The following is a 15,204-nucleotide window of genomic DNA, read 5'->3' on the forward strand; positions in this document are numbered from 1 at the left end:
GTCTGTGCCGTATTTTCATAGGTAGGATCACTGAAACTGTATTGGAACACCCTCTCTACTCACCTGATCTGGCCCCCAATGACTTCTTCCTTTACCTGAAGATGAAGGAAATATTGAAAGGAAGACATTTTGATGACATTCAGGACATCAAGGGTAATAGAACGACAACTGTGACGGCCATTCCAGAAGAGTTCCAAAATTGCTCTGAAGGGTGGACTAGGCACTGGCATCAGTACATAGCTTCCCAAGGGGAATACTTTGAATGTGACTAGTGATATTCAGCAATGAGGTATGTAGCACTTTTTCTAGGATCAGTTCATGAGCTAAATTGTCTGACCTTGTATATTTTCACATAAACTCATGGACTTTGGGGCTTATGTTGTTTTGTAGCATTCTTATTTAAATAAGATCTACCATAAAGCCTTGATCCAATTACGTATTTTTTGACCTTCATTGTCTCAAATGTAAAATGTTACTGAATTGTCTAACTGTCTAAAGGAAGGAGGCCAGAAAAGATACTCTCTTCAGATTCCTTCTCAAAAGCCTATTAAATTAAGTTCCCTTCCCCTTTGTACCATTCTATGGTGAAGCAGGTTCCATTTATTGCATCTCTCACCTGCAGAGTCAGACTCCAGCTGGGGTAAATAAGTGAACCATAAGACTCCTTACATCTTATAATTGTAGCAAAACACTTTTCAAATATCTTAATTTTTGTTTAATAGGATGCAAAGCCATCATCTAACCCACTGTGACAAAGGGATAAAAATGCTAATGTAATCTTTTAAGTCTGTTATTGCTTCTCTGGAGGGAATATAAGGTAAATCAAACCTACAGTGATGCTGTGAAATTCAAGACATTTTGACAGGAGTTCATTTTCTTTGGTTGTCACCAATGATAATGGTTGTAAACAACATATGCCCAACATCTGTATCTTGTATTTTGGAGGCTCTCGCTTACGTTCCATTTCTATTTTTTCTTCTAAAAGTGAGTTAATAAGCTTTCCCAAAGATGTCATTTTTTAAATAGTTGTTATATATAATTAGCACAGAATTCATGTACACATTTTAAAATTTGACTTAATTTATAGAAATATGTTATAGTTAGCCCTTTTATTCTTTTGCTTACAAATCTGAAAATTGAAAATACGGTAAGTGCCTAGCTATCTTCTTTACTTTCTTAAATTGTTTAGTTACTCAGAGTCTCAGAAGTTTTACCTTGAACTGAAAACACCCTCACATCTGCACTCTTTTGTCATCTCTAAACATCATACTGTGAAAATTTATATGAAAAACTCTCCTTGCCTCACAAAGCTATTATGACATTCAATGCTGTAATAATATTAATAAATGTAGCTAAATTTATTGAAAGCTGTTGTATAACAAAGAATTTGACTGGTCTTTGTCCCTGGTTCCTGGAGGAGACCCTAAATTCTTGAAATTTTCAAAGTTGAGCGTCTTTGTTATTTGTAATTAACCCCTGGGGCCATAGGTGAGATTATGCTAATGAAGTGACGGTGGGGAAGCTGTAGATAGTTTCAATATGGAGGCTGGCCATTCTGGAAAGATCAACCTTATGATTAGAGGATTGTGGCTTTGAGCCACGTGAGATCAGCCCAACCTCCAGACTTCTGGGGAGGGAATAGAGATTGAGTTGAATCACATGGCCAATAATTCAATCAATGTTGCCTACATAATGAAACCCAATAAAACTCTAGTTATTGAAACTCAGTGGCACTTCCTGATGGGTGAAATCAAAATCAGATCAGACCCCTCATGGTGAACTACCACAGAGAAATTGCTCCTCTGATTCAAGAAGATAAAAAAGTATATTAAAAAGTTTGAAATAGGACAAGCTGTACTTTTTTTCAGAATGAAAAAGTCATTCTTGTCTGTGTTTCCCAGATCCTTTTTCCTGAGCTGAAACCCACTTTGTCTTAGCATTGGCAATTCATATCATGTCGGTGAGAGAGACTTAATGACGATGAAACCTTTTAATCTTAAAACTTACTTTGATGTGAGAACAAGACTCTGCAATATATAAATTTTATGCAAATTATAAAGAGGACACGGAAATTCAAATTTTGGAAACTAAAAGGTCACATACAGCCTAAACATTCTCTAAATTAAGAATGAAATCACCATTTCTTTTCTACATTGAGAAAAGTTATATCCTGTGATTCCATCCGGTTATTACTCAGATGACTGTGTTTTACATTTAAAGTCCTTGAATAAAATTTTGTGTAGTGATAAAGAAAATTATTGAAAATTATTGTAGTTGAACCTACTGGCTATTACTTTGCATGCCAGAAGCTTTGACAGATAACCCTGAACAACATCCACAAGACCCAACAAAGAGATACTGGAAGATTTCATAATAACAGATTACTCTCAAAATGACAGATGAGAGTCAAATTTCACTCAGGAGCAGTGCCACACACACAAAAAATAACCAAGGTACCCAATAAAAAAGATTAAATCCATTAAATTTTATGAGATTGGAAAGTTAGCTCATTGAACCTGAAGAAATAAGCAATAATATACTAAACAAAAAAATAAACTGTATGTAAAGGTGAGAGAGAGAGAGAGAGAGAGAGAGAGAGAGAGAGAGAGAGAGAGAGAGAGAGAGAGAGAGAGAGAGANTGAGGCTGTCCTTTACAATGAAGTTGACTACAAAGAGTATTTTAGCATTTCTTCTTTCTCTCTTATTAATGTGAGCTGATTTTTGAAACTCATCATTTTAAGCCATGAACATAAAACCAGAAATCAGGTGACAGCATTGGAGCCATTATCAGGCTCATCATGCCACCTTACAAGACTGTAAATCAAAATGTATAGCCTCCACCACAGATTCAACAGGTTTTCCATGCCCCCCAAGATCCCAAGTCCTAAAATAAACCCTTTCAGTTGACCCTGCTATTTCTGTATTTGCAACCTACTTCATAAATTCTAGTTTCTTCTCATCCATGCTTACTTCTTACTGTGATCTATAGTCAGCACCTTCATGTAGATGTCTTCTACTCTACTCCCAACTGCTATGTTCTGACTTTCATCCTAACCACTCCATGGAACTCAACTGCTTCATCCAAGGTAACTTATTCTCAAATTTCATGTCCTTGACATAGGTGAAAAGTTTGACTCTAGTATCCATCTGTTTCCTAAAACTCTTTTATTTCTGGTTCCATAGCATCACATTGTTCTGTTTCTCCTCCCACTTCTCTTCCTATTCCTTCACTTGGTTTTCATGGCACATTTTTTTTTTCCACTAAAAATCTTTCTTGCTCCCTCTGCTATTCTCTCTCAGTCTAAGTCCCTCAGAGAATTAGCCACCATCACTATTCTTAGATAGTTCACTACTATACAATTCACACTACTTGTTCAATACTTCTAGTTGGATGTCCCATGGTCATCATAAACTCCACAGGCCCCAATCAAACTGGTATTCCTCACTCAAATCTAAATGCAAATGATAAACACATTCCCAGTGGTCTTGATCTGTCCACTATCTTCTCAATCTTAGGTGCTGGAAGCTTTGCAATTATTCCCTATTCTTCTATCTCCTTATATGTGCATATTCCTATCAAAGTCTTCATCTTTTTGTTGAAATTCTGAATTACCTTTCAAACTTATCTCCATGTCCATTCCTCCTCCTAATTACACAGGCCTATGTTGTTGCAGTTGTGGGTTACTCTAAATGTGTCCTCTCTACAACACATAATTCAATTGGTGAACTGCTATCAGAGTTACTCTCTGAAGCACTACATGTATTGGATTATTTCACTTCTCAAGAACATATTAATGATTTACTATTGATACGTGAAAAAGTTAACTTTTTATCATTTAAAAAAAAATGTTAGTTTTTAAAGTTCTCCAAAATCCAATTCTGTCCAATTGTTCCTACCTTTTAACCCACCACAGAAATCAACTTAAACTATCTACTACGTGCCTCTTGTTCTAGTCATCTTGGTTAGTTTCTTATATCCCCTTTTGCCTCTGAGACTCCAAACCTACTGTCTAAGCAACTTCTACAGGAGGATGGAACAGAGTCCAAGCGGAGAGTACCTCTTTGATGATTTTTTTCAAGGATTTGAAGTGGCTTTAAATTCAATAACTGTAGTAAGAAAGAATTTTACTTTTGAACTATGGAAAAGAATTCTAAGTGGGAAATAAAGTGCTTTCATCTTACTTTTTGCCTGAGGAGTTTGTATATAAATCACTGCAAAAATTTCACATGAATAAAGCATCTGAATTCCTCACATCTGAATTCACATTGACTTTAAAATGAAACTAAACAGTAGTAAATGTGAGTTGTTGGAGAAAAAAAATCCAAATCAAAGGGGTCTAATAATAATATCATTACTCATTTATATTCTCAGTGAGGAATGAGTATAATAAACATTTTTCTGTTTTTATCCTTGAAACTATTCTCCATTGCTAGGTCAATCTCAAGGAGACTTTATGCACATATGTACTGGGGACCTTTCTGTTTAGAAACCAAATATAATGCCAAACTTTACTCTGCTTAGGTTTTTATAAACATTCTACATTATTGTGATAACTGAGAGAAACCTGGAAATTTTCTTAGCTTTGGAAAGCCAGACAGATAAAAATATGGTAAACATTTAACGCTAGACATTCTAAGATTATTTCAAAAGTTGGCAATGGTTTTGATTTTGCATTCATTGAACTCTAAAATTTCCTGTAAATGATTAAAGACTCTTTTTAGAAGATAATAATTACTTATTAAAAACACTCCTGGCTCACAAATTGATCTGAGATGTCAAGAAAGGATGTTTTGCAAAGCAAGGCACCACAGTCTAGGTAATCTTCCACAATTTTTTTCCTAGTTAAATTATTTTATAAAATATTGCCAGCGAACATATACTACTTTCCCACATGCCTGAGAATATCTGAAATAAAGGACAAAAATGTCTACCTCACAATCCTACAATGAATATTAGNGAGAGAGAGAGAGAGAGAGAGAGAGAGAGAGGGAGAGGGAGAGGGAGAGAGGGAGGGAGAGAGGGAGAGAGAGAGAGGGAGAGATGGGGAGAGAGACAGTGGTGTGTGCTTATTGTTGACCCACTTTTACATTACTGCTTCTTGGCTAGAGGAAGCTAGATGCACGTAAGGCAGAAATGTGTGCAAAATGACAAAAGAGTGTGTTGGGGGTGTGTTTGCATACGTGAAACATGAACTGTGTGTAGGTTCATGGTTGTCATTTTCTTCAACTTTAATTGGGTGTTCTTTCATGTTGCCGTGTGAACACTTTCAAAATGTCACAAGTTTCAGCTTTGCTTCTAAGATTGGTAAAACTCTGTAATTTGCTGAAAGTCACGAGCAATTTATCTCGTCATGTGCTGCACTATTAGGAACTCAAGAGATGGCACTGAATTTATGGAAAGTATCAGACTATTAATTCTCAATGAAAATCTAAAATTCATCATATTTTTTTCTTCCTGGTTTTGCATAATGTGATTAACTTACACTTGTATAAGGTAAGGAAAAGCTGAAGACTGGTTGGCAAAAACGGAGGCCTTTGTCTTATGCTGTTCACTGAATATCTTATTTTTTCCGAGAGTTTTCCACTATCTTCCTCATTGTATGTTAAAGTTAAATGAAAATGAGCCCTTAGACCTTGTTCCCTTGAAAAATCATCTGAGAACACCTGCATTTAATCCATGATTTTCTCCTCAATTCTAAGAACTAAGATTTTCACGGGAGAGACAGAGACAGAGACACAGACAGACAGACAGTGAGAGAGAGCGTGAGAAAGGGAGTCAACTAGATATAGATAGGGAGAGAGAGAAAATAAAAAGCCTGGCAGCAGCTGGACAACTACCACAAACACATTATATTTACACTCAACCTACTTTCAGAAGTTATTTGAGATGGACTACACAATTAAATATTTTAAAAAAATTAAGGGCCGGCCGAGTGGCTCAGTTGGTTAAGAGCTCGCTCAAGAGGTTGAGCTCTGAGCGACAGTGGTTCGATGCCTGGCTTGAGCTAAGCTGCCAACAGGTGGCAGGATGGCTCAGCTAAAAAAAACAATTTAAAATAATGATAAAAATTTTCAAAAAGCAATGATGCAGGGAAAATCATTATTAAGCTAGGAAACACTGACCAAAGATAATAAAGAAAACTGAACAGCACAATTTAACCCCGAGCTTGCTAACCAAAACAAAAGTTGAAAAATCCATAAAATGCAAATCCTTCGTTATACTATTAATGGAGAGAAAACCATGGCGTTAAGAGATGCCATTTCCTCTTCGACTTTGGTCCCATAATAAAACATGCGTTGTGTGAACCATGATTACAGAAATCAGATTTAAATCAATGTGACTCCTCCTGTTGCCTTCAGAGCACAATCACCTTGTGTTTAGGCATTTTTGTTGTTGTTGTTGTCTGGAAAGTAGGAAAGATACAGTGGCCATCACACTCTAAAGGTGCTGGGTGTCAGGTGCATGGCATCTCACACTGTGACTTCTGTCTGCTGACGTACCTTGTGGGCATGGGCAGCAGCTGGGCCTGCAGCTCCTCCAGCTTCCATAGGATCTTGGTTTTCAGCTTCTCGAGTCCTCACATGTGTAGCTCTGTGGAAAAGGACACAAGTTCCAATTGCAGGTCACTGCTGTCATCAAAGTCAGAACTAGAGGAAGATATGGGTTGCAGTTTATTCTTGTGTGTTCCAACTTGTCCCCCAAAATGTTTCAGTTCATATTCACTCTTCCCCAGTTCACTTCTAGTTTTTCTTCCTGACTGTTGGTCTTACGGTTCTGCAGGAACTTCATTCCCAACACCAGAGTCAGAGTAAATTGTCTTCCATTGACTTCTTCACCAGCTCCCATAAATGAATAAGGTCTAATTTCTATAATGCATTCCTTACTCCATATCATTTTTAGTTTTGTTTGCCTAATCAAACCTTACCTGATACCAAAAGAGGTGCTTGGAATTGGTGTGCTGTCAAAAGGTAAAGCTAAAACATGTGGTATTCTCTTTCAGACTATGTAGTGGGCAAAATCTACAATGTCCTTGGTGACTATAAGCCCTAGAGACAGTGAAAAAGTTGTTGGATGCTGCAGAATAAGAAACTTGTGCTACAAAATGGCAGAAATTTTGACAACACGATAATCTACAGTACATGGAAAATAGAAAATATACCTAAGGAAGTAGAGTTTGGCCAAGGAGATTTCTCGGCAGAAATTTGAAAATGCCAATTAATTTATTTTAGTCTCAAATAAGGTTTCAATAGCGGGAAAGAGAAGCTAAAATGAAGTAGTATGTGTGTTTGTCAGCAGAATTTTGAACTTATCACAAAATAATAATATGTTTACTTAGCTTGCTGTTTATGTTGTTTATTGTGAATTTAGCATCACCAGGTTGTAAACTCAGTGAGGGTCTCTATCATTGTTACAGCTCCAGTATCTAGACCAGGGTCTGCTATGCAGTAGGTGTTCAATAGAAATGTCCTGAATCATTTCATGGTGAGGATATTCTTTCTAACATACAAGTTGAAGAAAACATAATCAAACAACAACAACTTAAAAAATATAAAACATAGTAATAAAATAAACACAAAACTAGATTAACGGGAGAAAAAACAATTTAATACATGTGCACAGGAGAATCACAATATGATGCTCAGGTCGCAAAATGAGGCTCACAGAAATAATCAAATCAGGCACCTTTTTATAATATATATATATATATATATATATATATATATATATATATAACATTTGTGAAGAATGTACAAGACAAAGTTAGTGATCGTTAGAAAGAAATCTAAGCCAGGTTTGGGCTTAGGTAGTAAATTGGTAAAGTGCTACAAGGTTTGTTTATACAGGCTTTTTCGACTCTGGATTTTTTTTTTTTAACTCTTGTAATAAGGGCACCTATCACATGGAGAGTTATTTCCTGCATTTAGAGAGACAGAGGAGAGTCAGAGAGCTCCATCCGCTTCTGCTGCTTCTCCAGTGGTTTTAATTCCAAAAAAAATCAATATGACACTGTGGGAAATCTTGGGGCAGCCTGCCCTGGGCCCCGACAGGTCCACTGCAGCCACGGAGGCTTCAGAGAAACAATAGCAGACTTGCAGAGAGAGGATGGATTTAGCCCTGCAGCCCAGTACTCTGCCTTATTCCACATCTCTTTTCTAAAAGACTGCAACTCCTCTCATCTCTAAAACCCAATAATTGTGGTAGTGTGTGTGTGTGTGTGTGTGTGTGCATGTGTGTGTAAGGTGTTCAATAACAAGGCCATTCTCAAAATGCCTTCTAAATAGATGGTATGACCTGATGTCATCTTTCATAGTTTTACTGGCTTCTAAACAAGTAGAAAACTGTGAACTATGCTTGAGGTTTAGGCAGCATTCTATTATTCCCTTCTTTTTTTTTTTAAAGTGTCATCTTATATCAGTGACTTCCTGCCAGGAGTACAAAGAGGAAGGAAGGTGAGGACACCAGAACAGCCAGATTCCGTTTCTTTGCACAGCCTGAACCCCTGCTCCAGCCCCAGGGATTTGGGGCTCACTGAGAAGCAGGAAGGGCCAGTGAGCGGTTAACCTCGCAGCTGCTCAGGGTGCAGCCCCTGGCTGTGCTTCCCTACTTCCTTCTGGATTGGGAGCCGGGGTGAACAAACATGCCAAGAACTGCAGTACACTCTGGGACACGGAGCCTGATTGGACCGAAGGAACATCCAGGAACTCGGCGTTCTGCAGTGACTTTAAGGTTAGACAAACAGAACGCTGGAAATGAGCTGGGAACTGGAGACCGAGAACCACCAGAGGTCAAGTGAGCCTAACTCACCATCGGGCTATGCACATTGCTTTTGAAAGTCAAAACCAAGTGGGCATCATGCTAGACACTTCATATGCCCTCAACGTGTACTTCGTGATTTATTAATAACTACCCTTGGTCAGGCGCATAATCCTGTAAAGATCAATAATTAAGCAACTTGAGTAGAAATTATGTCCAGGAAGGAGAGCGGGCTGTGTGTTTTCATTCGCTGCAGGAAGCTGAAAGTCCGCCTTGGGCCAGGAGAGAAATGCGGCTTAAAAGCAAATACGGTCTCTAAAAGGTACCACAGAAAGTTGTTCTCACCTGCCTTAAAGTGAAAAGTGCTGCTTCTCAATCCTGTTGGAAAGTAAGTTTGAATGGAACTGAAGGCATTTGTTACCTGGGAAGAAACAAAAGGAAGAGTCTGAGACACTCCAGACAAACTTTGCCCGCCACCCACAGTTGCAGGAGAGCAGCCATTGGCTTGCTTTAACCCTTGCTCAACCACCTGAAAAAAAGCTTACGGCCCTCAGAAAATGTCCTCACCTTTCTGAGTCTAATCTGTTAAATAAATATGGTGGTACCATTCTGGTCATAAAACCTGTAGGATAGGACAGATGCCCTGGCTCTGCCAACATTTCAACTGAATCCATTTTTTATCACTAGAAGAATTATTTAATGCACAGTAAAACTAAGAACATAATTAACTAGATTATTTAACAAGATTTGAGAGCATGTGTAGAATACTATACCTTGAAAGAAAAAAGGATAATATAGTAAGTTTATTTAAAAATAAAATTATAGGAAAGTTAATCTACTCTAAGGGGTTCAGTAATCATTTAGTCAGTATTTTTCAATAACCATTGACCAACTGATCAATGTTTAAAACAAAAACAGACAAGGTTTAGGGACCATGATCCATTTCCTCTTCATTTGAGACATAAAATCCATAAATTCTGATTGAATTCTCATCTCTGAATGATCCTGAAACACACGAGTTTGCTAAATGCTACTTTCCTCTTCTTCTCAGGATGTCTAAAAACAGGTGTGACATGCTTGAGTAGAAAAGCAGGTTTATCTATAGACATACAAGCTTAGATTTTATAGCAGTTGTGCCATTTCCCCAAAATTTTAGGGATTCTCATATTCATGTATCAACAAATAGTAAATTAGCTGAAGGCCAGTATTTCATCCCATACATTCAGGAACAGGTACCTGTTGAGTGTCTGTTTAGATCTACTTTGTCACCTTTTGCCCAAGGCTATTCATGACCTCCACCCCAAACCCAATGTCACCATCATGCCCTCTATCATGGCTTCCTTCTTACTACCTTGGTCCTCCATCTCCTATCTCATTTGCTCTATATAAATGCATGAGGGAACAATTTGGGATGTTTGGGGGAGTGGCAAATGGCTAATAAGCATATATAGTACTTGTTTCTTGAGGACACAGCAAAATGGATGTGAGGCTTTCAAAATAAAATTATTTTTATTGAATAAAGGATCAAAGGAATGAATGAATAAATGTCTGCCTGGTCTAAACAACTGAGATAGTTTTATGTGGGTCTACAATCCAGTTCCGGAGACATTTAAAAAAAAGTAATTTCCAAAATGATTATAGTGACGGCAGCAGCACTGGGTTGTTTATCATTCCAGGGTGACTATGTTGAAAGTCTTTCTTATACACAATTACCAAAAACAAGAGCAACAGCAACAAAGCAACAACTAGCTCTATAAAAGTTTAGTAAACAAAAGGATGACTATCTCCTCTGCTCAGCAGTGGAACAATCATTAAAATTGTGTAGTTCAGTGGTTTTGAAAGTGTAAGTTGTGACTCACTAGTGAATTATGAAATCATTTAATGGGTTGCGACCAGCCATTTTTAAAAGACGAGAGGATATGATGGAAAACAGTGCATAAAGCTAGTAAGTTTAACTGTCTTTTTAAAAAAGACATTATTTATATATATGACACATATGTTTTATGTATAATAACTGAAACAAAAATGTTACACACTTTTATATGTAACTTGGTGACCAAAGACAAAATACAAATAAAATAAAATAATAAAAATAAACTCTGGTCTATTTCCCCTACTTACATGCCTCTGCAATATATCTTCTAAGTGGCCATCTTGATTGTACTTGAATATTCTCACTGCTTATTTACTCGTTGAATAAATGCCTTGCATTGTACCGAGCCAAAATCTATCTTCCTGGAGCTTCCATACTACATTGTCTTTATTTCTACCCCATACACACTTTTCAGACAAGCCTAATTTTTCATGGACATACTAATCCTTCAATTAATATTTAAACTGAGATATGGTGTCCCTGCTAAGTGTTTGCATCACCTTGTAAAGAATTCCAAGGCTCTCATTGACCCTCAGTGGCTTCGAGAACCTTCACTGACCAGAGTTCTCTATGTCCCTCAGAAGTCTGAGCTGCATATAGTTTTTGGAAAGTCATAAAGAGTTAGATTGGTCTTCAGAGAGATGAGCCAGATGTGAATGTACCCTGCTCAGAAAAAGAAAATAGAGAAGGAGCTTTAGGAGTGGCCATGCACATCATTTGCAACACCGCTTACACAATCTGGGAAACCCATGCAAGAAGACCCTCTTTCTCTTAGTAGTTCTACTTTGAGAATGGCTGCAGTATGCCAACGTCACAACTCTCAGTCAGAAGCATGCACTGAGTGGGTGGGAGCTGGGAGTGGGAGGAGATGGTTCATGAAGACTTATTTTGGCTTTAGTCATAGGTTATATTATAGAAACACATGTGCTACTATAAATACATATAAATAGCTCATGCTTACTTCCTGAGAAAAACATGTTAGTTTATGTTCACAATTGTTTTCTTTTTAAAGAAGCTATAAATACCGGGGGCTCAATATCTGAATCTGAACAGCTAATTAAAATTTAAAAAAAGAAAAGCTTATCTTCAGTTTCTTTTTTAGGAAACATTGCAAATACAGACTGATGGTTTAAGCAAAGACAGCTGTTTCATTTCACATGCAAAAGCATGATTTAAAAAGAAGCACTTTTAAAAAAATGGTCTTGGCTATAATTCTTTTCAATAAAGTTGTAGATTTTCCCCATATTTTGATAAAATGCATTTCCTAAAATTTTTTTTTAATCTGTATTGCTCCAGAGTTTTGTAATTAGTTCTCTACAATCAAAAATAAATGTCAGATGGGGGAAGGGGTTATCACTTTGCGAGGGGTGTAAATGTCTAACTATTACGTTGTTTTGTACACCTGGAACTAATAAATAAATAAATAAATGTCAGACTCAAAGCTTCTAGTAAAACTGCCATTCTTTCTCATCAGTAATAATTAAAGATTGCAAATTCATTCAATAAAATTTACTGAAAGAAAAATATTTGCTGATTAGTTTTAAAGAGATTAACCATGAATATAGAAGAAAAGGAAATCTAGAATGGGATTTATATATAAATATGGACATAATAAAATCTTCAAAACAATTACTGAAAAGAATGATTGCCATTTCAGTTGTTAAGTATAGAAAAATGGAGATTTCAATATCAGATTTAAAGAAACAATATGGCCACTGACCATCTGTTTCATCTTTGTATGTTCCTTAGCCTTCTCTAGGCTTCAGTATTTTTCTTATATAAAATAATTCTAAAACTATTTATTTAAAGTCTACTTTGTGCCAGGCATTGTTCTGCATTCTGGATTTGTGTGTAAGTTGGGTAGGGAAAGCTGCAGTCAATGTTGATTTCTTGCCAATTATTACTGAGAAAGGATAAAGAATTGCAATTACATTTCAGACTTCTCTGAGCTCTGGATTCATACTATCTTCTTGGCTGTTTCCCAGGCATTTCAGATTGCCTCTTGATCATTCTCTCAAATTCTCTTCACTTTCATCTTCCCCATCTCAACCTTCCCCACCAAGGAACCCAAGACATAACCTAGGAGCAATCTTTAACCCTTACCCCATCCCCTTTCCAATTCATCACTAAGTCCTTTTGAGTTTATTTCCAAAATACATTTAGAATAATCTGCTTGCTATCTGAAACCATAATTATTCTCTTTGAGGCCCAACAGCCAAAGTAATTAAAAATATATAAAGATTAAAAACCCCAGCCATTTCCCTTCCATGCTTAGAATCTTTAAGGCTGCCCACTGCAATTAGAATAAAAATTTAAATCTTTAACATGGCCTTCAACACTGCATCATTTCACCCCTGCCTAACAAACCAGCATGGTCTTCCTCTACTCTGCTTGATTTCTGTTTCCCACCTACATTGTCCTTGTGTCTGTTTTCTTGCTGTTCAAACTCATTCTCACCTCAGGGCCTTTGCACAGATTTCCTTCTGTATCCAAGGCTCCTTGCTGCATTCTTGTCCTGGTTAATTTCAATATTTACCTCAAGTCTCAGCGTAAATGCTTCTTGTTCAGAAAGACTTTTCATGACTTTTTAAATGAAGCCTCACCTTGTTTCCTCTTTTATATTATCGGGTGCCTTTCATTTTCTGGCACTTATAAAAATTTTCTTCATATATTTATATGCGTACTTATTTGTCTAAAGTCTCTTCTCTTCTCTAAACCTCACATTCCACAAACACAAGAGCCATGTCCATTTTGCCCAAGATATTCCTCAAACATATAGCATTGTACCTGGCACATAGTACGCATTCAAAATTTTCTTTGCAAGTGTAATTATAAATCACTAAATAAATACATGCAAAGAAAAATGAAGGATAATAGTGGTAAAAATTTCAAACTATAGGAGATAAATACATAATGAGCAAAATAAACAGGCTATGCAATGGTAGAAAAAAAACACAGGATTTAGGATCAGAAAATGAAAATTACAGGGCCAGCTGTCACTTAATTAGCTTCAAGATTTTGGGAAACTTATTTACCTTCTGTAATACTCATTTTTCTCATCTGTAAAATACCAATGATGTTGTGAAAGTTAAATGAGATGATATATGTGAGAGTACTTTATAACTTAATGCAGTATGAAATTTTTGTTGTTAAAACAAAAATGTTCAGGGATAATTCAGTTCAAGTTTAGGTACAGATTTCTATAATAGTTGCTGGCTTCTATACTCTTCCAATTCAGGAAATTACCAGGGAGATAAATTGGTACACAAAGGCAGCACTGAAGTCAATTCTGTATGCTTACTGTCTTTCACTTATTGATGTAACAATTCAATAAGTATTCACAGGATACATTCTATGCAACAGCCACTATAATGTTATATCTTTAATGCCTTAAAGATATAAATAAAAATAAGTCATAATTTTTCACTTAAAAAGGTAAACCTAGAGTCCTGATGATGCAAACAGGAGAGGAAAGTAACCCAGCAGAAGTCAGGAAAACCTCCCCAGAAGAGATTTGGGGAATAAAAAAATACCTGGAAATGAACTCAATTTTCACCACTTACCTTGGGCAGATTGTTTATCTCAATTCCACATTTGTGGTGAAAATAGAGGTCAATAATATCTACCTCCAGTATTTTTATGAAGAGTAATTTAGATCATAAATGAACAAAAGTAGGTATACAAGTCACTTAATAAATGTTAGTGATCTTATTTCCCTTTGTTTTCTCAAATCCTTCATCAGACGCAAAACTAAGCAAGCATATCTATTACTGGCAAATACATATTCGGTCTCTTTGTATGATGAAACAATACGGGAAAACTGGTGCCCAGAGGAAGATACACCAGCCCAGAAGCTGCTTCTTTTAAACAGCCTTCCTTGTCTCATGTGCTAACTGCAGAAAGCAAAATGTCTGTAGGGTGCCCATTTGATACGATCCTGTCCACATGCAATATGTGAATCCTTGGTAGCAATTTTTTTAGATCCTGTTGTTCACAACATTCACTGAAAATATTTATACAAAAAGGAAAAGAACAGAGTGACAGCAGTTAAAGGCTTTTCAAGCACATATGGAGTTACCTTTGGTAAAGAGCATCAGCAAATCATAGCCTTAAGGCTTATGTCGTGTTCATGGGAAACAGAAACCAACATTGTTTCCCTGTGGATGGTCTTGTTCTCTAAACAATTTGGAAACTCCTTAATCTCTCAAATTCATCTGAATGCTTTTAGGCAGTACTCAAGGAGAGCTGCTCAATGTCATGTAGAAACAGTATTCAGGCCTTTTAAGACACAATTTGCAGTTGATTTGAGAGCGATACAGTGTAGAGTTTTAAATCATGGGCTTTGGAGTCAGGTAGCCCTGGGTTCAAGTTGTCTTATTATAGCTGAAGGGTTTGCGGAATGTGTTAGATTCCTGTTGCCAGTGTAACAAATTGCCACAAATTTAGTGTCTTAAAACCACACAAATTTATTTTCTTATAGTTCAGGCGGCCAGAAGTCTAAATGGGTCTGCAGTAATATGTTCTTTCTAAAGGATCTACAGAAGAATCAGCTGTTTTGTTTTGTTTTTCCCTTTTC

General features: G+C 36.7%; 1 long non-coding RNA gene across 2 annotated transcripts in view; it reads right to left on the reverse strand.

The window, feature by feature from the left end:
• LOC109386287 (uncharacterized) overlaps window positions 1-9,177 on the reverse strand; it is a 123,276-nt gene extending 114,099 nt beyond the window's left edge. For both annotated transcript variants that reach the window (XR_002124769.1, XR_002124768.1), the window contains exons 1-2: window positions 9,101-9,177; window positions 6,502-6,592 (exon numbers count right to left, since the gene is read on the reverse strand). This is a non-coding gene — a long non-coding RNA (uncharacterized LOC109386287). The remainder of the gene's footprint in view (window positions 1-6,501; window positions 6,593-9,100) is intronic.
• Between the last annotated feature and the right edge of the window lie 6,027 nt (window positions 9,178-15,204).

This window comes from Hipposideros armiger, unplaced genomic scaffold (assembly GCF_001890085.2).
Source record: "Hipposideros armiger isolate ML-2016 unplaced genomic scaffold, ASM189008v1 scaffold_131, whole genome shotgun sequence".
Taxonomy (NCBI): Eukaryota; Metazoa; Chordata; class Mammalia; order Chiroptera; family Hipposideridae; genus Hipposideros; species Hipposideros armiger.